The sequence below is a fragment of the Marmota marmota genome, unplaced genomic scaffold, assembly GCF_001458135.2.
Source record: "Marmota marmota marmota unplaced genomic scaffold, marMar, whole genome shotgun sequence".
NCBI classification, from domain to species: Eukaryota; Metazoa; Chordata; class Mammalia; order Rodentia; family Sciuridae; genus Marmota; species Marmota marmota.
In genome coordinates this window covers 16,269,119-16,281,445 of record NW_026000168.1, presented here as the reverse complement: position 1 = coordinate 16,281,445, position 12,327 = coordinate 16,269,119, and positions in this window count along the sequence as shown.

The window sequence follows — 12,327 nt, the reverse complement described above, 5'->3', positions numbered from 1 at the left end:
TTCAATCCCCAATAAAAAAAAAAAAAAAAAAAAAAAAAGATTTTAAGCTCAATCAGAGTCATTTAGGAAAGAGTGTAGTAACCAGACTTCAGGATTTGTTATTTTACTGGTACCTAGCAAACCAATAGTTATTGTACAGTACTCATACGACAATTCAATTAATCACTCAAATAATTGGCCCTAGGAACTTAGAAACTAGATGGGCCACTATAGTGACATTAAAAAAAAAGGATTTAATGAAATGATAGGGGTATAGGACTTTCTCTGTAGATGTTTTAGAATGGAGACATAAATGGGACAGAAGAACAGGTAGGGCCTTAACAGCAGAAAAGGAGTTCTCCACTCAAATTTGGACTCATTATCTAATTCATGGACCTTCAAACTTTCTTCTAATACCCAGAGGTATTTCAGTTATGGATAACTGGGTTTGGAATAAGAAACAAATAGGAAGACACCAGCACACGTCTGGATAAATGCAATGCTCTGTGGCCAGTCCTCGGTATCATTAATTCAGTGATTAAGTTGTTAAGTCAAACATTGTGCAGCAAAGGCACTGCTGAGATAGAGAGCAGGCTGCATGGTATCTTAGTCAACATTCATACAAATGATCTGGAAGACAGTGCCTGGGGAATTGCCAAGTTTGCAGATGGCATTCAGCTCTTCCAGGGATTAAAATGCCAAGCTGATTAGGGATAAACTGGAGGAAGATGTGGACGTGGGCAGAAAAGTGGCAGAGGAGTTTTAATGTGACTCAGTGTAAGAAAACACGTCCAGGGGAAATAATTTTATCAGAGTATTATGAACCAGAGTGCTCAACTGTAACCTGGTAAAGGAACCTGGAATGACAGAATATTGTATCATGACGATAGTTCCTGTGAGATACCATAGGCAAAACCTAAAAGTGAAAAAACAGAAAACAAAAAAAGTTAGTTAGCATCAGCAGGTTTACTAGAAACCCAACATTAAGGGTTCCTCACTCTCTGACCTCATCTTCTATAAGCTGTGGTATTTTTTTTATTTTATAAGAAATAAGAAATCACGTACAGCATGTCCACTCATCTAAACAGAAATGACATGAAGAAGGTAGAAGTGGCCCTGAGAAAAACAGAATTCAATGAAATGCCTCTGATTTTAGGAAAGCTAAAATAATGAGTCTGGAAAAAAAATCCCAAAGGAGACACTCAGGAATGAAGGAGGAGAGAAAGAGAACTCTATATACAGTGTCACTCATCTCAGAAAACCTAAATTCATCCTCACAATATTTCATGTCTCTTATAGGAATGTTCCCTCAGTGTTACTGACTTTATAGAAAAGTGAGGCTTAGATGAATTAACTGATTTGCTTGAAGGTAGTGGGTGGTGGAGCTACTGAAATCAAATTATAGCTCTCCTGATGATCGAGTTTAGAGCTTGGATACTTCTTTAGATGAAAGTGTGCTCTATTCATTTTTGTATTTCTAATGCTTGTTCCACTATTTGGCATAAGGTGGGTACTCAGGATGTGTTTACAGGATTGTTGACCTGAATACAGCTAGATGTTTGGAGATCAATGTCAGAGAGGGCAACCAGGCTTAATCTGCCACAGAATCCTGGGCTTGAAGACCACTAAGGACACCCACTGAGTCCTTCTGTGGAGTTGATGCAATTCCCTTCAGTGATCTACAGGAGGGCTTCAACAGCCTTCAGTGGCAGATGAGACCCCTTCAGTAAAACAGCAATCTCAAAGCTCTGAAAAAACCTAATTTCTGAGTAAACATTCCAGCTGTGACTTCAGTTGGGAGCAGCAAATCACTTTCTGAGCAGATTTTCTGAAGACATCTATTTTGGGGAATAATTAAATGATGCCGTATCACAAGATAACAAGATTATCAAATACATGGGGGAAAAAAGAATTTTCTAACTCAGGAGAACACATGATGGGAAGATTAGATGCATTTGTCTATAATTATAGAGCAGCTACAGAACAGAATGCTTTGGAGTCATGGGACAGATTCTCTTTCCATGACTGGCTTATAAAATTAAGTCGGGCTGATTTGATATTGGAGCAAAGTGGATCAGTTATAAAGTTTGCATTGGAAAAAGATCAGGCAAATATAATTATCAAAGGATATGGATGTATTTTATGCAAGACAGGCAGGCTCCTAGCACTGAGAAAGTTCCAGGTTTACCTCCACGGTAGTGAATCATACCGACAACCCTTGATCACCACCCAAACTGCACATTTCCTTCCTTATGTAACGGTTTAGATTCAAGGCAATGTTCTCCATGACCTGGCTCCATCCTTCCATTTAAAAGGTATCTCCCACTTTTTCTCTCCTACAAGTCTGCTGAATTAGAAAAAGGCAGCTCTTCCTCTGGGTGCCTGCACAGGACACTCTCCTGCATGGGGGCACTTGGCTTGGTGAGCGGAACATGAGGCTGTCCTTGTGCAGTGAATGACCTGCACAAGCCACATGCTGGGACCCTGTCCTACTTCACCTACCATTCAGCTGTGCCTTGGTCCATTGTAAGTCACCCCGCTAACATTTCTCAAGGTCCTCCCTCTTGAAATCTCCCCTGTCCTCCCCTCCTGCCACAGTTTCTCTTTTGAAAGTCCAGTCTGAAAACCACTGACTTGTCATTTTAAATAGACACAGTCTAGTCTCATGAGTTAATATTCCCCTTATGTGAATCTCTTCCTCCCTATTGTCTCAGAGGCCTCCCAAGGATGCCTGCGTGTGATATGCTTTCCCTGCTCCCAGCACCTCAACATCACACCCACTACGACCTTATGTAAGTGCAACTATGATGGTTAATTTCTGGGACAGCCTGAGTAGGTCCTGGGATACCCAGGTATTTGGTATTTGTAAAGATGCTTCTGGGTAAGACTAACATTTGAATCAGTAGAAAAGGAGATTGTCCTCCCCAATGTGGGTGGCTTCATTCAATTGCATTCAAGGCATAAACAGGACAAAAATGTGGAGTAGGGGAGAATTTGCTTTCTCTGCCTGATGTCATCAAGCTGGGACATTGGTCTTCTCTTGGCTTTAGACTCAGACTAAAGCTTGTACCGTTGATTTACCTGGGTCTCCAGTTTGACAAATGCAAATCTTGGGACTTCTCAGTCTCCATAACCGTGTGAGCCAATTCTGGCTCTTGTGTGGTTCTGTCTGTCTCTATTTCTCCCTCCCACCTCCCTGCAATCAACACACAAAGTACTGCTACAGCAGGACCTTGCTGTTGTGGTAGCCTCTGTACTCATCCCATGCCCAGCTTAAACAAAATGAATTTATTGAATTCAGTGTACAAAATAAATTCATTTATAAATATAGATGAAAATATGATCATTTATTCCAATGTGTTGGAAAACTACCTCCATCTTAATGTACTTTGTTGTTGTTGATGTTTTGCTGTGCTGGGAATCAAATCCAGGGCCTAGTCCATACAAAGGCAAGCACTCTGCCACTTAGCTGTACCCCAGATCTTAAAATACTATTCTAGGTACAAATCAACATACCAGTTATTGAAGTGCTTATATATTTCATTATCATGATAATATAAAAAATTAATGAGAACACAAAATTCTCTCATCCTTCAGAGAAAGAAAATTTTGCTTAGAAGCCTTTTTCTTATTTTAGTTTTGAAGAAACAGACACAGAGAGAGGAAAGATTTGATTAGTTAGAGATCTACCGAATGGTTAAGTCAGGCCTTATTCCCTTTCCATCCCGCTATGGTGCAGCTTTAGAGCAACAAAGGCAACTTTCTCCAAAATCGGAGATTGGAATTCAACAGACAGAAATCCTTAAATGATACCACAGGATGTAGAGGACCTGGTATCCATTAAGAGTGCTTGTGAGTCAGGCATGGTGGTGCATGCCTAAAATCCCAGTGGCTCAGGAGGCTGAGGCAGGAGGATCACGAATTCAAAGCCAGCCTCAGCAAAAGGAGATGCTAAGCAACTCAGTGAGACTCTGTCTTTAAATAAAATACAAAATAGGGCTGGGGATAGGCTCAGTGGTCGAGTGCCCTTGAGATCAATCCCTGGAACCAAAAAGAAAAAAAAAAAAAAAGAGTGCTTGTGAAATCAAGTATGCGAAGGAATATAAACAGCTGGGCATTACAGAAGAAGATCCAATTTTGAATTTCCTTTTCACTTCACTGATGAGTTCATTCTGTCTGTGATACTGTATCACCAGTGCACAGCTCATAGAGTAAACTGCTAGAAGGTGACAGAGGAGCTCTCCCCACATTTTGTTCACACTAGCAAAGGCAACTGGGTCCTCTTTTCCTGGTCCAAGTCCAAAGTGCCATGCCTGGTATCAGCCCACTCACCACTGTGGCTCAGAGGTGTTATATCTCAAGGCCATAACATTTCAGATTTCCAAATCCAAACCCAGGTGGCACATTCCATTCTACAATTTTCCAATTGGCACCAACTCAGGGGGAGATATCATTCACCAGAATAGGCATTCAAGACTGAAGTTTGGCAGGCTGAGAAGAAAACTGGCACTGTCCTCGAAAAGTCATACCACAGGTTCCCAGATGTGCCCAGGTTGAGCACTGTGGAACCACCCCAGTTCTCAATGAAGACATGGACTTTTGATCCCATCCTCTTGTTTCCATAGGTGTAGAAATTGGAATTTAAGGAGAAATTGTGGCCCCGAATCATGCAGTGGGAGCCCTGCAGGAATGTGTCACCTTTTCAACTCGATGGTCTTTTCTCTATACCAAGTTCAGCCCAGAACTTATGCCTTAATAACAAAATTGAAAGATAGATGATGAAGTGCTAGCTCTTTGTGAATCTGTCATCCTTTTAGCTACTTCTAAATGATCCACTAAAATACTTCTCACATTCAATAAGCCCTAAAGAATACTTTTAAAAACCAACCCAAACTTATCAGCCTGAAAAACTAGTTCATTTTGTCTTTATGCTTGAAAGATTTCTTTGAAAAAAATCTATTATTCAGTGCTGCTATAATGAAATATATTTGATAAACCTTTAAAAGGATTGTAATTCTCATTCATTTAGTCATTCAACAGAGATTCATTAGATTAGGCACCTATTATTTGCCCAACTATGTGCCAGGCACCAGGCAGGAGGCAGGAGAAGGCAAGACCTCACCTAGCTTTAATATGAAGTAGAATAAAAATGATTTGGTGTTAAAAGAAATACAGAAATACAGCTGGGTACAGTGGTGCACCACTGTACTCACAGCTACTCAGAAGGCTGAGGCAGGAGAACCACAAGTTAGAGGCGAGCCTGGGCTGTCTCAAAAAAAAAAAGAAAAGAAAAAAAATTAAGGGCTGGGATGTAGCTCAATGGTAAAGCATACCTGGGTTCAATTCCCAGTTCCACAAAAATAAAAGTAATTAAAGAAAGAAGCTGGACAAATATGAGATTTTATGCAGTGCAGCTTTTTTGGGGGGAGGGGGTGGGGCAAACTATCACTTAGGAGAGCATGACCTTGGAGAAATACAAATTTGTTTATTTCTTTCAATGTATATGTCTTTTAATCAGACTCAGAAGAATCTCCTTAAATTTATACCACCACTTTAAATCATGCCTCATTGTGGCAAAACAAAAATTAACTAGTTAGAATCCTCAGTGATATACATTTCTTCAATCTTAGATTCATTAACTTGTCTCAATGAAGAAAGATCTCAAGCATGCAGAAATATTTAAAGAATGATGTCACAAATACTTGTGTATTCACCACCTGGCTTTGTCAAACCACAATAGTTTTCCACATATTCTTTTCAAGATTTTATAAAAGAAATACCATTAATATCCATTGTCTTGCATACTCCATTGTGACCCGGTTCTTCTCTTTCCTCAGGGATAACTATTCTGAATTAATATTTGCAATTTCTTTGTATTTATATATTTTCCCATATGTGTATGTAGCCATCAACTATATACAGCTATTTTGTTTATTTTGGGATTAAAAAATTTTTTAGTTATAAGTGGACACAATACCTTTATTTTATTTGTTTATTTTTGTTGAGGATCGAACCCAGTGCCTCACATGTGCTAGGCAACGGCTCTGCCACTGAGCCACAACCCCAGCCCCTATTTGGGGTTCTTACATAAGTGGCACTATTCTATATTTTCCTACAACTTGTCTTTTCTTACTCCATGTTATATTTTTGACTTGCATTCAAAGTATTTTTCCTATTTTGCATAGTCAAGATTTTTGTTTTTGCTATGTTTTATGATGTAAACAACCTTTACACTTTTAATTTCAATGACTATACTTTTCATTTCTAGAAACTATTTGTCATATCTGCCTTATTTTACTCTTGTTTACCAACTTCTCTGCTATTGCTTTTTCACGTCATTACTTCCTTTTGGATTTACTTCCTACTTCCTGGAGGATATTAACTTTTGTGAGATCCTTTCAGAAATGATCAGTGAAATGTAAAGTTGATGTCGTTATCTGTCTTAAACTGTCTGCATTTTATCTTCATTCTTGAATGAAGGTTTAACTAACTGGAAAGTTCTAGACTATTATTTTCGTCTCAACTTTTGAGGGCATCTCATTGCTTTGTATATTTTGGCCTAGCATCTCAATCTAATTGTGATTCTTTGTAGGATATTTCCTTTGTCTTTGGATGCTCTTAAGACCTACCTCTTGTCTTTGATGTTCTGCAGTTTCATTCTGATATATCTAAACATGGCTTTAATGTATCCTGGGAACTTCCTAATATCTTTCAACTTCTGAATATTGGTTCTTTTCCATTGTCTCTAGTCCTTCCTTCTAGAACTATCACTGGACATATATTGAATCTTCTCATTCTAGATTCTGTCTCTTAACCTTAATTTCAAATTCTTCTGTTTGTTTCTTTGAGAGGCATCGTGGGTAATTTTAACTTTATGTTCTTGGGTATTTTCCTCCCTGTACTGGAGATTAAACCCAGGGACGCTTTACTACTGAGCTACATTCCCAGTCCTTTTTATTTCCTATTTTGAGACAGAGTATCACTGAGTTACTGAGGCTGATCCCCAAATTGTTGCCCTTCTGGCTTAGTCTCCTGAATAGCTGGCATTACTGCTATGCACCACCATACCTGGCTTAGTTTTACATTCTTATTCACCAATTTTCTCTTTATCAGTGTCTAATTTCCTGTTTAAATAGCCATTACACTTTTTAAAAAGTATTTTTAGTTGTAGATGAACATAATGCCTTTATTTTATAATATTTTTAATGTGGTACTAAGGATTGAACCCAGTGCCTCACATGTGACAAGTGCTGTACCACTAAGCCACAAACCCAGCTCCACCATTACACTTTTAATTTCAATGAATATCATTTTTATTTCTAGAAGTCTATTTGTCATGTTATCCTTATTTTGTTCATGGTATCTTGTTCTTTCTCATGTTTTTTATTCTTTCTTGTCCCTAACAACTTAAAATATATTAATTTTATGGCACAGATCTTTTTATCATCTTATAGCTTTAAAGCTTTTACCATCTGTGTGTGTGTGTTTGTGTGCATCCACACTGGGAATTGAAGCCAGGGTCTCGTGAATGCTGAGCATGTGCTCTACCACTGAGCTACATCAGCAGCCTAGATCGCTTTCCATCTCAAGAAGGTTTGTGTTTTCTTCTGCTAGGCACCCCAAGGTATCACTGGCTGGGCACACATTTTAAGTTCTGGGACTTTGACTCTCTCAGGAAGTATAAATCCAAACTCCAAACCCAAGTGAAGGCAGATTTGTGATTATGAGTTCTCAAAGGGAGAATTTCTTTTATTTTTCTAGCTGGAGCACAAGCTGAGATAGGCATCTTTCTTGTGTGCCTGTATAAATGAGAATATATTTTTTCTATTTACTGTTTTATGAAGGTCCAACCCTTATTTATGGGTCTCAGTTTTAACACCTGTCTTGCAAAGACTCAAGTCATCATTTCCTGCATCCTATGATGGGTATTAAAATCCAAGCTCTGTGGTTACAATGACAGACATCCCAGGGGTCCTGATTAAAAAAGTCCTCTTATAGGCTTATTACTTGTCTGTCTTCAGTTTCAGCCTCTGGACACTCCCTAACTTTCCTGCAAGCTCAGTTATGTATTTCAAAGGACACTATTTTTTATTCAGGGTTGTTAGGAGTTTAGTGGTGGAAGATTTTCAGGTTTCTGAGTTCAAGTTATTGCTGGCAACAGAAGGAAGATTGTTCTCTTTTTCTAAGCTGCAGATAAGAAGTTCAAAAGCATACTTCAATTCAATTCAGCAAGCATTTATTGGTTACTTACCATGATGATTAAATTTTATGTCAAGTTGGCAGGGCTATGTCGCCCAGTTGTTTGGTCAAACACTAGTCTAGATGTTGTTAGGAAGGTATTTTCTAGATGTGATTAACATCTATAGTTGGTGGACTTTAAGTAAAGAAAGTTACCCTGAAAAAAAATGTGTTTTAGGCTCGACTAATTAGTTGAATCCCTTTTCAACAAAACTGAAATATTCCAGAGAAGAAGAAATTGTAACTCAAGACTTGAACATAGAAACTCTGCCTGAGTTTCCAGCCTGTTGGCCTACCCTAAAAATTTCAGACTTACATCTGTGGTATCACCTCTTGCCCAAGTTCCCAGTCTGCAGTCTTTGCTACAGGTTTTGAACTTGCCAGCCCCCACAATCAATTCCTTAAAATCCAATTTCTTAAAATATCTCTATCTTTCCTATTGTTTCAGTCTCTCTGGAGAACACTGATGGATACACAGGTCCTATGGGGGACAAAAAAGATGAGTAAGATGCCATCCTTTCCCCTGTTGTCACAGAACTAATAATCTAGGTAGACAGACAACTATCAAAAATGTAAAATATAATTCAAAACATTGGTACAAAAATTACTTATTTATCCATTGCACAAATATTTATTAAACACCTACTATAAGGGAGATGCTGCTGGATGTTAGAACTAGAAAGACAAGGCACAGATCATCTCTCTAGGGAAACTACATCCTAGTATGAGACTCAGGTACAAACAGTAAACACACTGTGGAAGTCAAAGGTGACAGGTACACTCTATCCTAAGAGGAACATAATTCAGCAGAGACTTGAGGGAAGATATCTTAGAAGATATCTGAGCCCGTCCTAAATTTAGGTGGGAGTTAGCCAGAGAAAAGTAAAGTAAGGGGTCAGAGCAAAAAATTCTGCACAAATGGACAGCATAGTCAAAGGCACAGGAGTGAGGAGAGACGTGGTAATGCACAAAGCTGCTGCACACAGAATCCAAGGCAGGGAGCGACGGCACATGAGGCTCCACCATGAGGATCCTACAGCAGGAGACTGACTATATCAGCATAGAAGCTAAGAAAGAGTTCTTAAAGAATGTGGCATGTAAGTATGTTCTGGAAAGATGAGTAAGGTTTTACCAGGTAAAGATGAAGAGCAAGGGGGAAGAGAACACAGCACCCAGGGAGAAAACAGAAGACATGTGAAGGTGACGTGGGAAAGAAGAGTACAGGGGTAAGTTATGGCCAGACCACAGGGAGCTCTGGGTGATGGATGCCTCCCAGAGGACAGGTGGAGCTGTGTTCCCTTAGGTAGTAGCTAGAGGCCTGTGGAAAACAGAAGCTAATGAGGAAACTGCGGTTATAAACACCTAACACCTCCAAGGGCTTGGAAGGCCCTGAAAAACACACCTGGCTATGGCATTCGGTTGCTCTGAAACACATAGCCAGACTGGCCAAGGGACAGGAAACATCTGTGCCACCGTGACCTGCCTGAATCCGCTTTCTCCCTATCCTTCTTGGCACCACAGAAACTGGGAATAGAACAAAGGCTAAGGCAAGCCCCAGCCTGGGTCCCGGAGAAAAACAATAACAAGAGGGGCCAACCTGAATCTCTAGCGGGGAAAGAGAGGTGGACCCTGTCAGATTTCATCAAGGGGAGCACAATAAAAGACTCATTGTTACTGTTTCTTCCCCTTGGGAAATGAAGCTCCAAACATGAAGTTGTGGTTAAAGGCGCACTGACCTGGAAAGGAAACCTGGGTTCCAGTCCAGGTCCTGGGTCTAGCTTGCCATTGTTTTACTTCTCCTGGTCTCTGTTTCCCCGTGTGCACCGGGAAGGGTTGGATCAGACTGGTGATTCCCCAGCATGTTCTGGGGAGCCCCAGAGTATCCCTGGGAAGCCCCAACCCCATTTCAATGAAAGTAGCTCCATTTTTACCTGTTATATATATACAGGGTTCTATCTAAAGCTTTGCTTTAAAAAAAAAAAATTCTTTTAGTTTTAAAGATTATCCTGGACTTGACTCTCCAGGATACTTTCTAACAGTGGTCTTTGATTTATGGGTTTGTGGTTAGTTGCTCCCAGGGAGACCCCACCTTGAGGACAACTGGGCTGACTGCATTAGGAACTTCAGGGCAGGTCCAGATGGAGAGAGCAAAGGCAGGTACAAAGGGAAGAGAGGGAAAGTACCTGGAAAAAACATCAGAAATCACAAATAAGCAGTGAAGTAGCCAAGCCTCCAAGAAGAGCCCAAAGGCTTTCCTGGCATAGATAAATAAATCTGACAACCTGAAAGAGCTGAAGAAATAACTATGGGATAGGTTTAAAACTCTGGCTGTATATTCTCCTGCAAATAATTAAAACCACAAATAATAAAAGCACAGTGCTATCGCAAAAACTATTGTTGAAGACAAAAAGAAAAACAATAAATAAAAAGCTGGTGAGGGATCCATGAAGAGTTGTTTTTTTTCTTTGTTCAATTATTAAAAGTCTATCAATTTCTGCTTGAGGCCGGAAACTGTTGCTGGGATTGCAGAAATGAATAGAACATTATCCTTGTCCTTCAGGAGCATAAAATTTGGTAGAAGAGACAAATAAATAAATAGAGATGGAGGCGCAGTTCAAAATGGCTGAATGGTCACAAAAAAAGAGAAAGGGATAGTTGGGAATAATAGTAGCTGACTTCAAATAGTAGCTAGATAGAAAAGAGATAGATAGATAGACTTTTTATTTATTTTTTATTTATTATTATTTTTTTAAAGCTAACCAAGGAAGGATACCTTCCATTGAGGCAGAAAAGAAGACAGCTTTTTTAGAGACTAAAGAAAGGAAAATAGGCAGATCCACTGAAGGGAAATATGAACACAGGAGGACAGGTGAGAAAGCCAGACTGGAAGGGAAGGGAAACAGAGATTACAAGGCTGCCCCTTTCATTACAGTAGCCCTCAGCCATGCTGGCTCCTTAGCACCCCAAGTGTGGCTGGTGCAAAACGGAAGTGGTATGAGAGGAAATGCAAGCCCAATTTGGAAGATTTAATATAATATGAGAAAAGAATTTAAAATGTGTCAATAATTTTTATATTGATCATAATGTTAAAATGATAATATTTTGAATATAATGTGTTAAATAAAATATATCATTACTTTCACTTGTTTCTTTTTTTTGATTGCGGCTACTAGAAGATCTGAATTTTACATTTTGCGATGTGTATTATATTCTTATTAGACAGTGCTGTGTTAAACCTTTGTCATCTCCAGAAAATAAGGAGATAGTATATTCCGATAACCAATATCCTTAGAATGAAATATGTGTGGACCCATAAAGTTCCCCATATTCTACCAAAAGTCATTTTTATGGAACTAACAGCACACTGGTGACTTAACAGTCTTACAGCATATGAGGTCTATGAAGAAGGGAGAAAACAAAAGAAAGTCACACTGTTTTGTAACTAAACTTTTGAAGTCATGCTATTTTGTCCCTATGCTTTGATCACAAGCATGGGGACTTTCAGCAAGCTTCTTCATCTCTCCATGCCTGTGTCCTCATCTATAACATGGGACAAGACCACTCACTACCTATGCTTGTATTTTAATTTGTATTTTCCAAAGCTTTCATATAATATCCTGTTTGACCTTGAGAGTTAAGCAGTGTCAAGATTATTCCTTTTTTTGTTTGTTTGTTTTTTGAGATGAGTAAAACTAAGGCAAAAGAAGTTCATTTGCTCATGAGCATACAACTTATGAACCTGAGTCTTCTAACTGTAAGTTCGCTGCCCTTCCCATTATCCATCCTACCTCTCCCTGAACAAGCATCTCATCTGAGACTTCCTGTGCTTGCTTTTTATTTAGCTTCAGTTGTGCCTAAGCCATCTCCCTAACCAGACTAAGTTCTTTGAGTGCACTATGTGTATCATATTCATTGCTATAATCACATATCATCTAACACTCTTTGTGAAGCAGGAGCTCAGAATTAAGACAAGGCAAGAGTGTTGGAGAGGGTCAAGGTCAGAGGATATGGGAATCCCCACTTCCCAACTTGCTCTGAGTAGACTGCTTCCTGTCTCTGGGAAAGGTGTCACTAACTTCAAGGCAGGAAGATCAAAAGGCAGAAAACATA